Source organism: Salminus brasiliensis, chromosome 18, assembly GCF_030463535.1.
Source record: "Salminus brasiliensis chromosome 18, fSalBra1.hap2, whole genome shotgun sequence".
In the NCBI taxonomy this organism is placed as follows: domain Eukaryota; kingdom Metazoa; phylum Chordata; class Actinopteri; order Characiformes; family Bryconidae; genus Salminus; species Salminus brasiliensis.
This window is the reverse complement of record NC_132895.1, coordinates 8,894,809-8,912,538: the sequence shown is the minus strand read 5'-3', so window position 1 is coordinate 8,912,538 and position 17,730 is coordinate 8,894,809. Positions and strand designations below refer to the sequence as shown.

The 17,730-nt window shown below is 42.7% G+C and overlaps 1 protein-coding gene across 2 annotated transcripts in view; it reads right to left on the bottom strand.

Annotated features, from left to right (window-relative positions):
- ccbe1 (collagen and calcium binding EGF domains 1) overlaps positions 1-17,730 on the bottom strand; it is a 103,010-nt gene that overhangs the window by 49,238 nt on the left and 36,042 nt on the right. The window lies entirely within an intron of this gene.

The following is a 17,730-nucleotide window of genomic DNA, read 5'->3' as shown; positions in this document are numbered from 1 at the left end:
TCAAACTAGCTAAGGTTATTCTTGGGTAAATAGTGAAGCATTTTTGTTAGTCGCTCTGGAGAAGAGTGTCTGATAAATACCTTAAATGTAAATGTAAAGGTGCTTCAGATGGTTCCTAGGCCAATGCCAAGGCTGGGATTACTGTAAGGGATTTGTTTGCGTTTAGCCACAAGTCCCTAACTGGTGTGAGATAACTGGTTCTGCCATTCCTACTCATCCGTATGATTGGCTGGAGCTCCATCATTCCACAGCTTAATGCTGAGGGGCTCTAAACCCCTCTAGCAAACGCTTGGCCTTGGGCCTGGTGACCCTCAGCTCGTGTGGCTCATGTCTTGTGGCTTAATGCCTTTTTTATGGAGGCTAAACAAGCTGTTTGTTGCATATATCTCCTTTTTGCAATAGAAACAAGGAAAATGTCAGTACAAAATAATAAATATTAACACTTAATTAAAATAATTAAAACATAAAATGATGATGTTTAGTTTCTGATCATTCTAAGAGTTAAACCCCAGTGGTAGAAGATGTATAAGGAAGCTCTTGCTCTCTGTTTCCTGAATTCATACTGTGAGACGAGTCAGGTTTAATTAGTTAGTGTAAAAGCACCTGTGTGTGTGTGTGTGTGTGTGTGTGTGTGTGTGTGTGTCCCTTCACACTTCAATTCACTCCTCATGCTGATGAGGATCGAGTTACAGGCCACAATCCAGATTCTGGTTTGTGTGACCTTCATTCATCCCCACTTATCTTCAACAGCTCCACTTACACACAGACACACAGACTGCAGACCTGGTAATGAACAGGAAACACTAAGGGCACGCTCCTACACACTGATACCAACTCGAGATCTGAAGCTGCAGGAGAAGCCAGAGTAACGCTGTAGACATGCAGGAACACTCTTTATGCCCTCTGTCCTCTGAAGCAGTGCTTCTCACACCGCTCCTCAGGGACGACCAGACAGTTCACATTTTTTCTCTGACCCTATGTGTCTGGATCTGAATCTGGAGTGACCAGGGGTCCCTGAGGAATGGTGTGAGGACCTATGTCTTACAAACCTTTCACTGAATGGCTCATTTTATTTAAGAGATATGCATATGTGAACAACTGGAACACTCCTATTCAGTGTAATCTCAATGTTATAATCTGAATGCTATAGAAACATTTAGTAGAAGATCATTTAAGGACATTTTCACTACAATAACTGAGGATAATGTTGTTGTTGCTGTAGTTGTTGTTGGTAATGAATATTATAGTATTATGAATTATTATAAAAATTCTAATTTACTTCTTTCAAGTGCTATTAGTTAGCTTTTAGCATTTCATCAATTGTATTGATCAACTTCATAGGAATTACTAGGTACAGCAACCATCTGGCAATCCTATAGAAACGTCCTGGGATACCAAAGAAAGTGCCCAACAACCCCCTTTAGGAACACCATAGCAACCTAAGCAACACCTTAGCAACCACCTAGGAAAAAAGATTTCCACCCTAGTAATCCAGCTAGACTATTGCTGGATTACTAGGGTGGAAATCTTTTTTCCTAGGTGGTTGCTAAGGTGTTGCTTAGGTTGCTACTGCTCCCGTTGCAATGACTATCCCCTCAGCCCTATCTGAGAAAGATTGATCATTAACTGAAGAGTTCAATTAGGTGTGTAGTTAATAGGAAACCACTAAACAGACACAGTATGAAAACACACACAGGTCCAGAAGGAAGTATTACACTGTACAGCCAGACGGAGAGTACGGCGGATCACTCTTGCACCCTTAATCTGTCTCTCTGTGTAAATCCTGACTCTTTTTTTCGGAGTATATTCTATTTATTTACGTGTTACTATGTTTGTCTCAATGTGAGCTCCTGCCAAGACAAATTCCTTGTGTGTGAAATCTTCCTTGGCCAGTAAAGTCATTCTGAAGAAAGGACGTGAGGGACTAAATGGAGACAGGAACACATGGCAGGATGCTGTGTGTGTGAATGTGTGCGAGCAAATAATAGTGTTTGATCTATTTCCAGGGATTCGCTGTATCTGTGTGTGTGTGTGCGTGTGTGTGTGTGTAGCCAGATGAGTCAGGAGCATGTGGTGATGCGTTTATTTATTAAGTGTACAACATGCAAAAACAGTCACCCATTCCATCCACGGCGAGTATACACACCACTACACAAACTGGGTGCACAATATGTAATTGTATGGCCAGTAGAATAGGACTCTCTGGAGCAGGTCAGCATGAACCTGTTGGTATCATGTCTAAGTCTAGCGTGGGCTAGAGGGGTATAAAGCCCCCCAACATTAAGCTGTGGACCAGTGGAACTCTGTTCTCTGGAATGATGGTGCTCCAGCAGAGAGCACCATCAGAGTCGGATTCACAATTTGGTGAGCAGAGTCGGAGTCTTGCCTAAGGACTCTTATTGGTGTAGTGCAGACCAGGAATCAAACCCAAGGTGTCCCAAATGGTGTTGTAGCTTACTGGCTGGTAGTGGTATTATCTGTTGTGCCACACCAAACACTTAGCAACATCATAGCAACCCTATAGAAATCCTGTGATATACGAAAGCAACTGCTTATGAACCAGCTAGGAGCACTTTAGTATTAAGCAGCACCACAGCAACCACTTAGCAACCACCTGAAATACCCTAGCAGCCACTTTAGGAAAAAATTATTTCAGCAACAGCCTAACAAGTACTTGGTGAAGTAGAAACTGTACTGTGTTCTCTGGAATAATGGACACTCTAGTATTAAGCAACTCCACAGCAACCTTTTAGCAACTCCGTAGCAACACCATAGCAACAACCTGAAATGGGATAAAAAGGAACCACCTAGGATAACCTCTTTGATATTGGAAGAAACAATGAATGAGCAAGTGTCCCAATACTTTTGTCTATACTATAGAGTAATAAAAAATAACAGGCCAATGTTTAATTTGTAAAATACAGGAGTAATGATAGCGGTTCCTTTGACAACTAAGTGTAGATCAAAATGAATATGATCACAAGTGCATGCATATTAATGAGCAACCTTCCACTCATTTGAACGTTGATTGGACCACAAATCTCAGTCAAATAAATGACGCAGAAGTGCCGTCTGGTCAAACACAGCAAAAACACAATGCAGTAAATACAGAACACTGAGCAACCAAACAAAATAGAATCCAAGCAGGTGAACCAAGTGTGCCAGATACCTGTGTGTGTGTGTGTGTGTGTGTGTGTGTGTGTGTGTGTGTAGGTTTAGGTAGAGGAGAGGTTAAGCTTGGCCTGGTCTTAAGTAGGCTTCCTGACCGACCACTGACTTAAAGGTCCAAATAACAGAGTATTAATCCAGTTGTGAGAAAGTGTGGGAACTTCTGGATGAATGACTCCTAAATTGCGATCTAATCTTCAGCTTAATCTAAGCCCATAACAATAAATACAGCCAATCTTGTTTGGAAAGGGTTTTATTGCATGGAAAAAAGCGTTCATTTATTTTTTCGTGACTTGGATGAAGATCAGATTGTAGGAGACGTTCTTTGCACCTGCTTGGGTCAAACAGTATTGGAAATTTACGCTTGTGGACAAAACTTCCTTCTGAGAGTAAACAGAAACCAGAGTCACGAGTCATTAACGCAGCCTCCACTGTACTCAACATTAAGGCCGCTAATTGGATGAGTGCGTGCAGACAGGTTAAAGGATATGGTCTTAACCAGTGGTCAACAAACCCTCCTCCTGCAGAGCTAGGTTGTGGCCCATTTGAACTGGGGATGTTCCAAGTAGACAAATTCAACATGAACGCCTCCACAAGTTGGATTTTCTACTCGGCAAGTCGAGAGAGCCTCACCAACCCAGAGATCAAAATCCAAGCAGTAGTGTTACAGTTTATGAGCACTTCTATTTATGTGCGTCTCACTAAATCTGTCCAACTTCACCTTCTGGACGTGTTTCCGTGTTGCCTGGATGTGCAAAATACTGTAGAATGCTAGTATAGCTGACAGTGCTAAGCTGGGACATTAAAAGTGGGACATATTTTGGTTAGATTGACCATAAAACAGGAACGTGGTCAACTCTGATGTACGGTGTGTGACCTCATTCCCAGCCTGATATCTGACTTCAGAGGTAAATGGGACGCAGCCCACGTTCCTGCAGGTCCTGCAACTCGAACCCAAAATCTAATGCACCCCATTTAGCCGGCCAATCTGCCTTCTTGTCTGTACTTGTGTTCCTGTGAAAGGTCAGCCCATCAGCTGCAGCCCAAGTACTGCTCTAATCAAAACTTCACATCCAGCCCAGTACTGTCCCAATGTTGCCTGTGTTCTCAAGGATGCACCGGGACGTGACGTGTGTGGACTTGGCACAGCCAGATATCCCAGAATGCATTACGCACCATGCTGCTGGTCCAACTGCAAAATGACCGTACAGTGTCCTTCCGTCCTCTGGAGCTTGTACTCGTGAGTCACACTTGCCAAGTCCCAACTACCGAGAACACCTGTCCCAACTAGGTGTACTTTGTGTTGAGAATCCCCCGAGGACTTCTGAAGCAGTAATTAGTCAGGTGGGGTGGATTAGGGCTGGATCCAGAGTCTGTGGGAATGTAGTTCTTCAGGAGCAGGGTTGAAGACCACTGTATGTTTACAGAGTGAACAACAGAACACTCACCTGATCTCACTTTACCCTGAATATGAGCCTCTACAGCTGGACCCTACACACATACACACACACAGACACACACAAATACTTAATCTTTTTAACACAGTGAGCCCAGATGTGTCACTGCTCTCTCTCTCTCTCTCTCTCTCTCTTTCTCTCTCTGCAGTGATGAACTGGACGGAGTTGATTTAATGGCCGTTTTGGTGCGGCGGAGCTTAAGGTGCTTGTTTAGGTGGACTGAAGGCTTCAGCCAAGGTAAAGCTCCACCTGTCAGCACCTCCACTGTACTGACTGTGGGTGAGGTGAACTACAAATAGGGTTTAACGTAGGGTTTAGCCTGCTGGCTAGTCTGACACTGACGTTACAACATGAACCCCCCTGACAGACTGCACTACTTCACAGACTGTAATACTCTTTCCTTCTTAATGTAATTTGCTCCATATTACGGAGCATGTGGGAGGTGAGGGACAACTTGGCAGAGTGTTCCAGGCATCCAGGTTGCACAATGCTAACCGCCTCGTAGCTCCAGGGTAAAACTACAGAAGCAGACATGCCTCAGACACCAGATATGTCTGATTCACTGAATTTAGGGTGAGATAATATAGTCTGTCCTACAGTGTCAGAAACCACATGAGTAATGCTAACCATACATTCAAGACTTTGAAAAGACAGCAAATGACCTTTAGAGGGATTTCACCGTTGCTGTACTGAACATGTCCGCACGGTTTGAGAAAAGTGTGTGGGACTGATTATGCCAAATGATGTGGGATAAGCTTCCATTACTTTTTAGCCACATTAGCCTCCAAAAGAAGCAAGTATACAAGTCTGATGCGCTGTATTTAGGATGAGGGAGAAATTGTAAAAATATATTTTGCCAACCATCTCATACTTGAGTCCATGTATATGAATACCAGTGTAAAGGTAAATGTAAAGGTAAAGGTGCACGTATTTGTCACTGTACACTGTACAGCGAAATGTGTCCTCTGCATTTAACCCATCTGTGGTAGTGAACATACACACACTAGTGAACTAGGGGCAGTGAGAACACACACACCCAGAGCAGTGGGCAGCCAACTCCAGCACCCAGGGAGCAGAGAGGGTAAAGGGCCTTGCTCAAAGGCCTAAGGCCCATGCCCTCTCTGTGTGTCACACAGTGTCAGGAATATCTAAATTGCGTTATATGGATCTGCATCTACACAGTCATTAGTCAAACTGCTTGAGAGTGAGAGTGAGCATGAGATGATGATGACTGATTGATTGATTGATTGATTGATTGCGGTCTAAAAACACTGATGTAAACCGTCAATGTTGTGCAAATTGTATCTCTATATTTGCAACTTTACAGAAATAGGATAAAACCTTACATTTCAGAGCATTTTTATTGGTCCCTTCATCACAAAATCAACTGCCAGATACAACTGCCAGATACAAAAAAAAAAAATAAAAAATAAAAAATATTCTAATAAAAATAGTCCAAAAACCAAGTGGACCAAATATCCATAAGTCCAACAGCTTAGGCTTATTTAAAGCCCCCCTGCCACAACAGCCCCTCCTAACCACAGTGGATGTCCATGTGTCCCCATGTCCTCTTTAAAAAACAATAAATAAATACATAATCTGGCCACCCTACATTACTACTACATTAGCCTCCTTAGATTAAACTGTCTTGTGACATAGATCCTCTACATCTGGGGTAAAGGGTGGGAATTGTATCAGTGTGGTTTTTCACTGAACTATAGCTTTAAAGCAATGTTTAGTCTGCTGGCTCGCCCTGGCACTGGAGTGAGAACATAAAACCCCCTGAAAGACTTCTGTAATAACTTTGCTTAATTATATAATGTGCTGCATATTACTGAATCGAGCATGTACAATACGATACACAATTTGGCAGCTGCTTGAATTGACTGGGGAATTTGGATGGAATGTTGCTGATTTGTGTAAATACATACATACATACACACATACATATATTCATGTATATCTTTGACTACAAGATAACAACAGAAAAGACTCAAATCTGTTGATACAGAATGCAAATCCACTGCATATATAGTCAATTATGTAAGTGTAATGATGTGTAATAATGTAATTATCCTGCTGGAAAAAATAGCCTGGTCAGATCAAGCTGGTCAAGCTGGTTCAGCTGGTTGAGGAGTTTAACTCTTGACCAGCATGGAGTATATTTTTATTCAAATGTTATGGTTTAACAGCTCTATCAGCGTAAACAACCTGGCCAAGCTAGTGAACAAGCTAGTCCAAGCTGGTTGACCAACATGACCAATGTGGTTGACCAACATGATCAGCAGGTTCAAGCTGGTTCACTAGTCCCAAGTTTTATCCACAAGTTCCATGTTGGCCCCACAAACGGATGCCCACCAGGGACCATGATGGGACCAGGAGTGGTTAAGCATGGACCCCATCTGGGTTGTACACTGAACATGGGGCCTAGATGGGACCCATATAAGATTAGGGTGGACTGTAACGATAGGTCCCAGTAACACAGACATTGAACCACCAGTATGACCAGCTTGACCAAAATAGTCAGCCAGCTTGGTCGAGTTGGTCATGCTGATGGACCAGCTAAACCATTAAAATGGAAACATACACTGTGCTTGCCAAGAACTAAGCGGGTAACCAGCTTAACCAGCTTGCTTTGTATGTTTTTGCCTGGATGACCAACCTTTTAACCACCGTCACAGACCAGCGTAGACCATCTCAAACAATCTACCAGCAAAAGCTGGTCTTGAGCTGGATCTTTCAGCAGGATTCCTCCTTGCATCTAAACAGTACTGTGGAATGACCGGAATAGCTCTACACTCTTAGGGCTAGGAGCTCTTAAAATTAATACTGCATGGGCAGGACAGGCAGGTTGGGAGTTGGAGAGGATTCTTGGGCAGAAAGCTGATCTGGGTTTTGATTTTTTTTTTCTCTCTTTTTTCTTTGTTTCCTGCACACATGACATTCCTGTTTCCTGTAAACAACTAAAGCTCCCAAAGCAAAAAAAACAGGGCTGAATGGAGCTGCTTTGCTTCCATGTGGACGAACAATGACTGTCCAAAAGTCAGGGGACACTTAGCTCTTCTAAATGCTTTTAATAAATGCTTTCTCTTTGTTGTTTTGCACTAACAGAGAGCTGAACATGCAGTACTGTGAAAAGTACAGTATGTTTTAAATGAGAATAATAATATTTTATAATATATTTTTAATAATAACTAATAACATTCCAATAGAAAGTCATGGTTTTCCATCATCTCCAAAGTTCTCATTGTGGAGTCTAGTATTAGAGTCTAGAGTTCTCCTCATATCAACACCTGGTTTGGTAAATCAGGGCTTAATGATGGTAAATCAGGTGAGCTGCTGCTGCTGCTGCGGATGGAGTTGAACACATCGTCTACGCTGTGCTGGTTGGACTGTGGTGCATCCAGGAGAAACCTGGAGGAACCGAGCTCTGTTCTTCAGACTACCTCATAAGATCTCGCCTAATTTCTTCAGAATTCTTCTTCCTTTTCACTGTATGTTTACCTGCATCTGTTCTCATGAGGTCTGCAGCTTTTTACATGCACAAAATGTACAAATTATATGGCCAAAAGTATTGGGACACTCTATGGTTCAGGGATTCCTTTCTACTGGATTTTGGAGGCGCACTGTTGTGAGAATGCATGTGACTGCATTAAGCAACAAGGGCATTAGTGAGGTAAGGATGATGGAGAACCACCACCTGGATGAAGCACCATCATTCCAGAGAACACAGTTCTTCCACTGTTCCACAGCTTAATGCTGGAGGGACTTTATACTCCTCTAGCCCACGCCTGGCATTAGGCAGCATTGTGTTAAAAGGTTCATGTTTATCTATTACTATTCTATTGAACTATCCAAGCTGTGCGAGTGTGCATTTGCACATCTGTCAGCAATGGGACTGCAACTTAAAGTAGCTGAATGCATTTTTCTTAGAAATGGGGTTTTCACAAACATGTGGACAGGTAGTGTATGGTCCCTAACTGAATGAGTTCCAGCGCAGAGCGTGTACGGTCACTAGACACGTCTGCTGTGCTGCAGTGAAACAGTGTCTGCTGCCCACGTTATTCTTCATTGCCTCCAGATATAAACACACACTGCAAATAGAAACCCAATACAGAGCCATCCTAGGAAGTGTTTGGATGCACAATGAGAAGAATAAACACACACACACACACACACACACACAGAGAGATACATGTGTGCGTGACTGTGCATTTCTGGACTTATCTGACTACAACAATGTACACAAACCGATCTCATTCAGAGGTCAAAACAAATAACACTCAGAGTCGGTCATTCAGCTGACCGCTCTCTGTAAATATTATGCGTCCTAATCCGTTTCTGTGAGACGCTCTTAACCGTGCAGAACACACATCCTCCTTCCACAAGTAACACAATCTGTCAGCGGTGAACCAACAGAGACATTACTGCATGAAACATTACTGCCAAAACATTAAGACCACCTGCCTAAACAGCTGCTGGGCACTTGCGTGCCAACAAAACAGCTCACTCTACAAGACCTATGAAGGTGGCCTGAGGTGCACCTCTGTGGTCTTAAAGCTCTATCTATAGCTGTTGTGATGCAAAAAGATTGGATCTGACACTCTCTCACAGCTCTGAGCAGGCTGCTTTCTGCATGAATGTTATTAGTGTTAATACTAATATCAGTGTTTTACTGAGGAAATAAACGCTCATTGTATTTTTGCCTAAAGCTGTTGCACAGTGCTGTATGTTCTTCTTTAAGGTGACTTAATAGCCTGCGTCAAACAGGGTAATCTGACATGTCTACACTGTATACTGTATGCTCAGATTAAACACCCTGCTTATCTTTATAGCATCGAAGGCTACAGGAAAAAAAATATCCTCCGATAATCAACAGGAGAGCTAGGACTAGGGTTCGCGAATCACGGCCCCCCTGTGTTAGTGTAAATCCTGCTCTATTTGGACAACCTGCTCAGATAACTCACTTAGATAAAAACTGCCTGTCAAAGACACGTCTGATGTTGAAGAGACTCAGGAATCCATGGGGGTGAAAGAGGTTCACCCGGGACATTCACTATCCAGAGCGCTCCACAACACTAGAACCACGTCTCCAAAACACAGAGCATGCTGGGAATAATTCTGCAGGAAGACATAAATTACGGAATGAAGGTTACTTTTGAAAAAACACTTGGATACCTTTTGGAGTTTTCCGTGTTCATGTTCCTTTTTTCACATTTTGCATTTGGACAGACTAAAAATATCTCCACCATGATAAACTACAAAAACCAGCAGAGGCTCAACTGAGAGAATATGACACAACCTCGTTTATGAGCATTTTTATATCATCTTTATAGGAAACTGCTGGGTTTTGGGCCAGGTATAACTCATTTCAAGGGCTTTGTCTTTCCTTTCCCATCGGCGTAGATCGTTTCTCTCTCAAATTTCCCTTCTTTGATCCATTTTCTCCAAAGGTCTTTCCCCCGATTGGGTGTCTTGGGATTTCTAAAGTAAACTCAGCCACACCAGATTTTCTTTGGCAATTATAACATAATTACGCTCGATTGTTTTCAGACAGAGAGCGGGATAATTTGTCTTGAAAGGTGATATTACACCAAAGGTTCCCCGTCGACTAGATGAGACCCGTTGGAGACACCGATTGTGCATAACTCTGTGCGCTGAGCTGTGCCCTGGACAGAATTATTCCAGCTTAAAATGTCACATTCCTGGGCGCTCTGTGTCGTTCATATGTAGTCCAGAGGACTGACCAACTCCGAATAATTCACAATGGTGTAAATCACCCCATACAATTACAATTGTAAAATAAATACATGTGTAGGTCAAACGAGTATAAAAGAAATCCACTACTGTGATCAGAACTCCTCATGAATTAACTGCGACTTGCAAGCATGTCTAGCAAAATATTAGAAAAATTGATTAAGTCATGATTAAAGACTGGGCTGCATTATCAATGATCAACAATTCAAAAATTCACCTTCGTAAGATGATATGAAGAACATGATTCACCAACCAACTTCAGACTATTTACAGGCTATTTATCCAGAACTGTGGTACAAGGTGCACAGTATAACACAGTAAACACAGTAATATCAGTATTTAAATAATCATGATAACAATTAACAAACGATATATGGTGCAGTGCTCAGTGTGTGCAGCCTAAGGAATTCGGCTGGACTGGTGTGTTGTAAACAGTCTTTGTCTTTAACGCATTAAAAATCTGCCCTCAGGGAAGTGTGTGAGATGGTGGAATAGAACAACTTGTAGAACTGAACATTTTTACAGTGTTCCAGTGTTTTACTATGTACTCTCAGAAAAAAACTATAATAATAAAAATAATATTATATATATATATATATATATATATATATAGTTTATTTATTTATATAGTGCTATAGAGCTATATAAGTTGCTTTACATGCACAAAAACTATCAAAAGGTATATAGAAATGCACAAAACAATTCAAAAAGATATTTAACAACATTAAATCAGATCTGAAAAGGTTCATTTTGGGAAGGGATTGTGAATGTGAACAGATCAGAGCAGTTTCGGATGTGTTTGGGAAGAGAGTTCCAAAAAAGAGGGAGCAGCCATGGAAAAGGCTCAGTCACCCCTGCTCCAGAGCTTAGTCCTAAAGGGTAAGGACAGGAGTTCAGCATCAGAGGCGTGAAGGCTACAAGAAGAGACTACTCTCGTCATTGGGGTAGCTGTCTAGTGTTTTTTTTCCATACACAATATGGACAAAAGTATTGAGACACCTGCTCAGTCATTGCCTTTTCTGAAATCAAGGGTATCAAAATAAAATTCTGTTATTAGGTTTTGAAGGAGCATTGCTGTGAGGATTTGATTGATTTGATTACCTTCAGAGACAAAAGTGTTAGTAAGGTCAGGATGCTGGACGATCACCACCCCACCTTGTGCCCAACTCCCCAACTTATGCAAGAAGTATTGGATGGAGAATCGACCATCATCTCAGAGAACACAGTTCTTCCAAATTTCCACAGCTTAATACTGGGGGCTTTAAACTCATCCAGCCCACACCTGGCATTAGGCAGCAATACTTTTCTACAGAGACTATACAAGCTATTGCACATCTGTATCAGCACTGGGTGCAGCCTAAAGTAGCTGAATGCATTCATTAGAAGGGGTATTAGAAGCACCCCTTCCAGTGCTAGGCTAAAATCTAATCCTGCCTGACCCTACACCAATTTCTTCTACTAGCTAACCACACACCATGCCGACAGAACACCCAGAGGACCTGGAGAGGACAGCTACACTATCTGGTAAGACTCTGGAATAATGACCGAAAATATTTACTTAATAATTCTTACAGGTCCACATGCCGACATGCCCAGGAGGGAACCAATCATCAATTCGTCCTCATTAGCTTGGTGGGTCTGGGGCCTTGGGGTACAGAACTGTACCCTTTTTCTGTTGACTGTGTATGAAGGAAGCTCCATGCTGTCTTTATTGTTGGATGCACTCCAACTGAACAATGGTATGACAGTGTAGCTCATATACAAGATGATGTGTGAAAACAACGTCATGGCAAATGTCAGGGTCTGTGTAACTAACCTAACTAAGAGCCAGAGATGAATGAGGAGAGGGAAAGCTGACCAGTCCAGGAGTGTCCCATCACTCTCCATTAGACTAATACTGGAGGACACACACACTGAGAAACGTCAGAACACCTTCCTGAGTGTGGAGACACATGTACAAGCAAATCCCAATGTTATTGCAACTGGAGGACGTCTTGCGTGCACGTTCCTGTGATAAAACTGGTGATTGTTATTTTTCTACTGGAATAAAAACCTCACACGATTATTTTATAGCCAAACCCAGTCCAAACATTGGGTTTTTGGGAGCGGGCTGATGACATCACCCACGAGAAAGTGCCATGGCGGATGGGAAAGAGTTCAGCTGGTAATTTAGCCGTATAGATCATTTTCAGCGAGCCCACTTATAATAAATTAAGCCACTTGGGTACAGGATACAAGGGACTTAGAGACTTCATTTTCACTGTCAGCTATTTTTCATAACAAGGAATTTCTACGTGGAAAAAAAAGACTGAAGCGAGAATGAGAAGGTTGTAATGGGAAATAATGTCCACCTTTAGCTCTGTGACCAGCTCAACCCAACACCTCTTCATGCTGACAGTCCAATAAATTCCCACCAGTCCCCAAAGAGACCTGACCCCATCCAACACAAACACATGCCTGAATTTGCACGAACAAACCACAACGATCTGAATCTGCACGAAAGGTTCTACTTCATTTAAAAGAGCACAACCTTCCTTCCCATGTGTTTCATTTTAAACCCTCATGTGTCCTCCATGGTGCGCATGCCCTCAAACGCCTCTTACAATTGTACTTATTTCTAGATGCTATGTGTCCAGATGTTTGTGGACACCCCTTCTAATGAATGCATTCAGCTACTTTAAGTTGCACCCATTGCTGACACAGATGTGCAAATGCACACTTAGCTTGTCTAGTCCTTGTCGAGAAGTACTGCCAATAGAATAGGACTCTCTGGAGCAGATAAACATAAACCTATTGGCACCATGCTGCTTAACGCCAGGCGTGGGCTAGAGGGGTATAAAGCCCCCCAGCATTGAGCTGTGGAGAACTGTGTTCTCTGGAATAATGGTTGGTGCTCCATCCAAAACTTTTGGGACAAGTTAAAGAGTTAGGTAGGAGGTAGGGTGGTGATCATCCAACATTCTGTCCTCACAAACTTTCTTGTTGATTTGAATGCAATCAAATCCTCACAGCAATGATCCTTCAAAATCTAGTAGAAAGCTTTTATTTCCTGAACAGTAGAGGAGAGAGAGACAGTTACTCCAGTAAAAGCAGGATAAACTAAGAAGTAGGTGTCCCAAAACTTTTGTCCATCTAGTATATAGCAAAACAGTAGACTCTTGACTCCTTAGGCCTAGCTTTACAGTTCTTTAGGCCTGAACTCCACAGCATTCTGAATGGAGATTCTTCACTGAAAGGAAAAAAAAAACACTGTCCAGGACTACGCTAGGATCGATGTCTGTCCGGGAAACTGACCCTTGAAGTTCTGCCAAGCGTTTAAAGAAATACAGCCTGATCATGGATGGGAGCTGCCTGACCATATCAACACTTCTTCTGGACACATCATCGCTTTGGCCCTCCCGCAAAGGCCCCATATTCACACTGCTCTGGTGCCTCATTGGAACCAGACTCCAAAAACTGCTTACATAATCAAATCTATATCTGAGTTACGCTTCAGCACTCATGCGCCTGACAGCAGAGCGAGAGTATTTATGGGGATGTGGTGTGGGGTCTTGTTTTTCTGCTCAATCAAGACCCAACCTGAGAAGCATATGGTCCATCTGCCATTGTTATGCTGTATGCGTACAGTCACTTTTGACTTTTCCTGCTTTTTCTTGCCCGGCCGACTGCAAGGAGGTTCCAGATTAGACCCCGGCTCACATGTGGACGTGGTTAGCCATGGCCGATTCTTCCATAAACCCAATCTCACTCTATCTCCCTCTCTCTCGTTGTTTATCTGCAGCATCTAAATACCAAGCGCTATCTTCTTCAAGCCCTCAAACATGCACATTAATTTAGCCGAACTCTGAAAACATGTGTGGCATGTCTGGCCCAGTGGAGCCGCGAAAGAGAAGGAAAACAAGCCAAGGAGCACTCGGGGTACTTTGCCACCCCGTCTGGTTCCAATATCCAGCGAACAGAGGAAGTTCAGGTATCTTTTCTTTAGATCCTGGCACACAACTCAGACTGCTCAAAGTGTTTCACCATGACAACCCCGGAAATTACACCGAACATGGCCGTCCATACGCTGTTACGCAGAACACACATTTAGGCCATCCTCTTCTGACCATAACTCAAACCATACACTCCACAGGCCCCGGGCCAAATCCACAGCAATCTCACTACAAGCGCCCCTGACATCGCAGGAAACACGTTCAGTGATGTATAACATATCTTCAGGAAGGCGGTAAATGCACAAAGCGACCCATCTGAACGCTTACAGACTATTACGCTTTCATGGTTTTTGCACAACATGGACAATATGACATTTTGTAGATTTAACCCTATCATTCAGAGTGTTTGTCTTTCTCCACCCTTTTCTCCTTTACTTACTATGATCTGCCTTCAGAGTAGGTGGTGATATCAGCACTAGCGAGACGGGTTCTATATAGCCACAATACAGAACAGTTCTTTGGACAGTCCTGCATCTCAACTCTCACATGCTCGGCATCTGATGCCAGAGAGATGATATGTGACTGCATCTTATCAGGGAAGGTAAATAGCTTTTCAATAACGTCAATAGGTGCAATACTTCAATAGGTTAGGTAGGGGTTTCATCCATTGTATCTAATAATCGGATATGGGCAATCTCACATCAAATAAAACTGCTGAAAAGGAACAGGAATACTTAAAGGAACTCAAAAAGAACCAAATTTAGGTAAAGAACAGGCACACATGTACTAGTCAGGGCCCAGTTCAGCTGCTGATGGGTATGTTTATGCAGCTAATTCACTTGAATTGCTACTTATAACTATTTCAAAAGGGTTGTTTTAGGGTGTCCTCACACTAGATGACCTCTACAGTGTCAGAGCACGTTTCCCTACCAAAGCATGGTTCACATTATGCTTTAATTGGTGGGCTCAGGCAGGGTTAAGTTGGAGTCAGGCACAGTATAAAGGTACAAGTGTCTGTCACTGTACTATGCATCTTTCACATTTGACCCATCTGTGGTAGTGAACACACACACACACACACACCCCCGAGTGGTGGGCAGCCAACTCCAGCACCCGGGGAGCAGAGAGGTTAAAGGGCCTTGCTCAAGGGCCCAACAGTGGCAGCTTGCTGAGGTATCGAGCCTGGGTATCGAACCCACAACCCTGTCATCAATAGCCGAGCTCTCAAACCTGCTAAGCCATCACTGCCCCTGCATCTAGTCTGATCGCTAACCGTACCTGAGCATGCCTGGAACATGGCGTCTGTGATGCTGCCTGATAAGCTGATTAGCAGTATGTCATTTGTGCTGCATAACTGATAAATCTATAAGGCATGTGAGAGCGCTGTGTTCTGTGTATGCACAGTCCAATGCAATGCTTTTCTTTAATCCAAAAGCTGCATGGTGATGTAAGTGTGCTCGGGCCAGAATTAGGCCTAGTGTGAGTACAAGCTAAAGCATTACATACATGAGGTCTTCAAAACTAGAGAGGAACCTATTAATCATGAAAGCATTTAAATGGTTCTTTGAGTTTGAGTCATGATTTAAATCCCTTGCCTTTATTACATAACCTTTAAATACCCTCAGTTTTCTGCCACAATATAAAAGAAGCTTAATGGTACCTTTATTGTTGGATGCACTGTGATAGTGCCACACATTCAATTCTGATTTATTGCAGAAACACGGCAATGCAACTCAGTCTGACCAGGCAGATCCAGGTGACTTTACATCAAACCAACGTAACATTCGCTGAGCAGAAGGGAAAATGGGCGAAAGCAGTGAGGGGGCTTTTCAGTGGTGGGACAGTAAGGTAACAGACCTCATAAATGGTGTGATGTCTCAGTTCAAACTAAATTAGAAGACACACAACAACTGCTCTGTTTTTTTTTTTTAAATGTAAAAAATTGTCTAAAGTTAAAGAAACCAAAGACACGAACTAAAGAAGTTGGCTACAGCAAGCTCGAACGCATTCTCAGTGATGACCTAAAAAATGAGCCACTGAAACTCCTTAATATCCTCTGTGATGCTGCGAAGATGAAACCGAAACCTTACATGAAGTATTATCCTTTTTGCTCCTGTGCTTCCAGTAAAGATGGGATGCATAGTTTGCGCTTTAAACAAGCCTTTCTGGACAAGCTGAGAGATACAGAATCATCACTGAAAGCTAAAGGAGCATGTGGACTGAGGCAGTACAGTAATATCACAAGATTTAACACTAATATGCAGCATTATGCAGTTTTCATGAGCGTTGTCCTGCCCACTTCACTAAAGTTGCATGGCACCATTAGCAGCATGCCGAGGCTAGGATAGCAACAATAGGGGCACTACTCCCCCTATTACAGGCCAGTGGAGCTGACTATTTTAATGTAAAACTGCTACATAGTGCCGCTTTAAATGTATTTTTCAGCTTGAAAATAAATTGGTAGGTGTTGCCAAATCTCACAATCTTACATTTCTGGTAGTTTTTGAAGGCAGTTGCAGCAATCGAGATGAATGATGACTCTTGTTGACTCTCTGGAGAAAAACTGACGCAGCATTAGTCAAACCGCCATGGTTTCAGGATGTTCCCTTTTCTGTTTGATGGATCTAAAACCTCCTCTAGTAGAGCTGGAATGATTCCCAAGCATGAATCATTCTCTTATCATGCCGTACAAGATCCTCCACGAATATAATGGTTCCCAGCCAAGCTCATTTTAGCGTCTCCTGTGTGGCACAGTTCTGCAATGCCACTACAGCGGGTTAGCAGTACACAGCCCTGAGTGTTTCTTCTCAGCTTCCTCCTCCTAAGATATGCATCTTAGCTTCATCCCTGACTCTGTCCTATGATGCACACCCCTCTGTTACCTAAACACCCCTTGAGCCAATGGCTGTTCTACTCAGCTGCTCAGAGTCTGACCTCTACTGCAGATTTATTTCACAGATAACTGACCAGCTGGTGCTTCATGGGAGGGAGGGTCAGTGTTCTTTGCAGGTGTTTCATCTCAGATTAGGGTTCATTTGCTTTCCTAGAGGAGTAACACACGTCTCCAGACATATTTATCTGGATAATTTTGTTCTTTTACAAGACTATTTGGACAAAACTATTGGGACACTTAGTCACTCATTGTTTCTTCTGAAGTCAAAGATAAAAAAAGGTTTATCCTGCTTTTGTTGGAGCTAACTGTCTCTACCATCCAGGGAAGAAGGCTTTCTACTAGCTTTTTAAAGAATTGCTGTAAGGATTTGATAGATTCAGCAACAACAGTGTCAGTAAGGTCAGGATGTTGGATGGTGATCACCACCGCACCTCATCCCGAAAGCTTTAGATGCAACACCAACCATTATTCCAGAGAACACAGTTCTTCCACTGCTCCAACGCTCCATGCTGGGGGGCTTTAT